This window comes from Dendrobates tinctorius, unplaced genomic scaffold (assembly GCF_039654945.1).
Source record: "Dendrobates tinctorius isolate UK_male_01 unplaced genomic scaffold, ASM3965494v1 ptg000021l, whole genome shotgun sequence".
NCBI lineage: Eukaryota > Metazoa > Chordata > Amphibia > Anura > Dendrobatidae > Dendrobates > Dendrobates tinctorius.
In genome coordinates this window covers 31,360,939-31,365,000 of record NW_027361689.1, presented here as the reverse complement: position 1 = coordinate 31,365,000, position 4,062 = coordinate 31,360,939, and positions in this window count along the sequence as shown.

The following is a 4,062-nucleotide window of genomic DNA, read 5'->3' as shown; positions in this document are numbered from 1 at the left end:
CTCGCGCGATCAGCGATAACCAGCGGGGGAGCGGTCGGAGGTAAGTATCAGACATAGCGATATCGCTAGCAATATCGCTATAACGTCACAAAAACCAGTGACGTTACAGCGATATTGCTAGCGATATCGCTATGCGTAACGGGGGCTTAAGTCCTTCATTCCATCCTCTGCGCATGCTCATGGGACAATCTCCCATTGGAGTTCGGGAGTCATGTGCTCAGGTCCTGCTCCAGATCTCATTGGTCCATCTCAGAGATATGGAGGCTTCCGGAAGGTCCCGTCTGCTATAAAAAGCGCGCATGGCTGTTCCTCCATGCGCTAGTATAGTCATACTTGCTGCTGTGTGAATGTTGATGGATGCATGATCTGGTGAATGACTCATTTGAAACCCCTACCCTTGGATATTACGCGTGTGTGAGGGATTGAGTTATTACCAGTACCAGCGCCAGCGCGCTATTGCTCCATAGGCACAGCTGCTAGCGTCCAACATTGCGCTTGCGCCATAGCGGTGTCGTTGAGTGGCAGTATCCACGCCGCGCTGCAGTAGCAGCCCACTTGAGCGTTTGCGGCTGCGACGCTATACTCTCAGTCACTAACGGTAGGTCTAGAAGGACTTAGTACCGCCATCTTGGGCTACTCCTGTGACCGTTTACCATTTTTGTGTATTCTACCTGAAGCCTGTGACACAAACAGGTTCAGTGTTTTGTATCTTTTGTTGCGGCTCCTCTGTGTGTGAACAGAGCCCGTCCTGCACACTCCGGGTGAAGTTTAACCCGTGTGCATAATCGCCATATTGTCTCTGCCACCATCTAGCAGCGGTTATATCATCTACTGCATGGTGGACCTCGAGCGGCGAACGCACTTTATTATTATTATTATTTAGTGCGCTCCGCCGTTCCTAACAGAGGGAGGCTATACACCATATCTCCACCCCAGGGTGTCATCCAGAAGCTAAATATTATTGACCCTTTGGGTTTATTCAGTGCTCTGTACACTCTGTAGGAGAGCTGAGCTCCAGAGGTGGGACCTTTGTAAATACAGCTGAAACCTGATTCCTGTGCAGGCAGATCCCTGCGGTTGACAGCCCCCCGGGAAAGCCCACACGAAACGCGCATCAGGGCTGTCAGCACTCAACCCCTGCAGGGAGACACTATGGGTAAGACTCCTTGGATTTAATCCAATCTCGGTATATGTATTTGACTATTGGTGCTATTTGTATACATGCTATTTTTCTCTGATTATTGGTCATTATTACTATTGATTCACTATGGACCAAGTGGAGAAGGGCAGGGAAATGAATACTATATATGAGCACTAAATATTTAGTCAGAATTTATATCTGCACTAGCATATGATATATATAAAACTAGATCATTTTCAAGAGGTCTCCCATCCACGTATTTTCTTCTATGGAGGTTTAGTGCTGTCTTTTTCATCTTGTTTCCACATTATTCATTCTTTGTCAGTTTCCATGATATTTGTATTTATTAATTGGCATTTTTTAATATGTCTATAATAAAGTATGTTCTATTTTATTGGACAGTGTTGGTCTCTCTTTTCTTCTTCTGGTAGATCCCTGCTGTCAGAAGGACTATAGTACATGGTATTTTGTTTATTTTTGTAAAGAAAATGGAATAAACGAAAAGCAGTCCTGTGACTTCCTTGTTAAGCAGCCGAGTGAAAATTTTGATCCGACAAGTTGTTGAAATTTATATCATTGGGCATTGAAAATGAAAAAATGTAGGGGGGGGTTGTTTCTACAAAACATTGTTTTATCCCCAAATTTTTTTTTCACATAGGGTAATTGAAGAAATGATTTTCTCCTGAATGAAGATGTACTACAGCTTGGGCACATTGTATGGAGGGGGTTTTGCGCTGTCTTTTAGAGTGAAATTTTGGCTGGAATTGATTGTGGGCAATGTGTTGCATTTATAAAGCCTATAACATGCCAAAATAAAGAGAAACCCAAACACGTGGTACCCAAGGAACTCATCTAGGGGTGTAGAGAGCATTTTGAATCCACAAATGATTCACAGAACACAGTACAGGAAACAGGAATAATGCAATAGATAAGACAGGTGACGTGAAGCAGAACTATCAATATGAGATAGGGTAAACAGTTGTGGCCATAAATATTGCAACAGTTTGCAAGAAGTGTGAAAGTTTTATTGCCCTGTGATTGAGGTCTGGTTCATGATTGTGATGCCCCCAAAAGGTCTGATGAGCACATTCCTTAGTTGAGTGTGTCAAATGTTGTCATAAGTTTGTACTCCCACATTTTTCTTTCTTTCTGAGATTGAAGTTACCTTTTAATACAAGTAATTTCATGTCCATGATGCAGTGATTATAGATGCAAAAATGTTTGGCCACAGGTAGATCTATTCTTTTGTTTTATTGTGTGGCGATGAGAATTCATCCTTGTTCTATAATTTTGCCCTTACTCTCTTACATACAGACCCCCAACTGGGCATTTGGTACACCACAATCGATGGGATGCAGCTGAAAGTACCTGGCATCTTGTAGTCCTGATGTGAGTTAGGGATTTGTATCTTGTCCGTGGTCATTATAAATGGACAGGTTTTACATATGCCATTGTAGTGCCCCATTTATTATGCCCAGCTTGTCCTTCTGGAGACGCATACTCTGAAAATTGTTAAGCGGGCTTTCTCTGCAACAGTAATGCCAAACATGTAGACACTGACTGTGGTTTAAGAACACTAAGGAACTCTGAACGAGGGGTTCATTTGCATTTGGGAGCACCAAGTGATCTAGATTTGCTTTTGGGGTGAGCCACTGTTATTTTCCAGAGACTTTGTGCTACCGATAACATGGAAAAACCCTACATTTCTGTGGACAGATGACGGACCTTACTGGAGACTTGTTTTTGCTGGGTTGAATTGAAGATTTTATTGATACCATTTTTGAATGCGTATGACAGTCAAAAGCAGAAGAGAATAGGCCACAAATCGGGGATCACCCTGAATAGGAATTAGCAAAAATATTACAATTTTTATTTTTATTAAATTAAGCACAGCAAACAACAACAACAACACATTAAAAACATTTAAAAATGGTCACACATGTGACACATTCAAAAGATATACATAGCTCATAATAGAGAACCAAACCTGATACCCACTACCACTTTTGGCGGAGAAAATGTCCTATACCCAAGGTCCATGTAAACTAGTACTTAATTAGAAGGTTTTGAAAGCACACTAATACACTGTAGCCATCACAAATGAATAATAGATATCAATAATGCAGATATATATTAAGTGGATGTTATCACAAGCTCAAATACTGCCCTGAAACAGTGCAAACAATTATATAGCTCTGGCATACTCTTATTCACAATGCGGTACATAAAAAACAAACGTTTCTGGAATGTACTGAATAAATCTCATTTGGAAATACCTCAGCCTGAAGTCAGGCTCCAAGAGCAGACCAGGTCATCCAGACCAGAAATGGGCTATAAGGAGTGCAAACAACCAAAGGACATCTACATGTCCACCTTCAAATAATATACACAGGTACACAGAACCCAATACATCACATATGAAGTGGAGTGGGGCAGGCTGGACCAATGACCCGACGCGTGTCGCCACTCTAGGTGGCTTCGTCAGGGGTACCTTTTGCCAGTCACTGTGCTATTATATAGGCTTATCTAATTAAGGAATAGGAAGCAGCTGCGTCATTGCTAGCCAATGCAGGGTTAATGCCCGAACATACCTGCAAATCAGCGGTTTCTCATTAGACGTTAACCATAGCTGACAGACCTTAGCGCCAGCGTGTGACGTCATATACTACCAGCTGCGCATGAGACGATACATATTGCTGATACAGGAAGTGGACAGACGCCTTAATACCATTGCGCTGGCGCCTGCAAAAAGATCATTGCACATGCGTGAACACCCCTCATCATAGGCAGAGAGTGAAGCGCCCAATTACACAGGCGCTTACACTCAGAACTCAATCGCCAAGGTGATATACATTCTAGGTTTGCAGGGGGCCTACTGCGCAGGCGTAATTCCCGTGCGGCACACGGAAAATAATCAAATT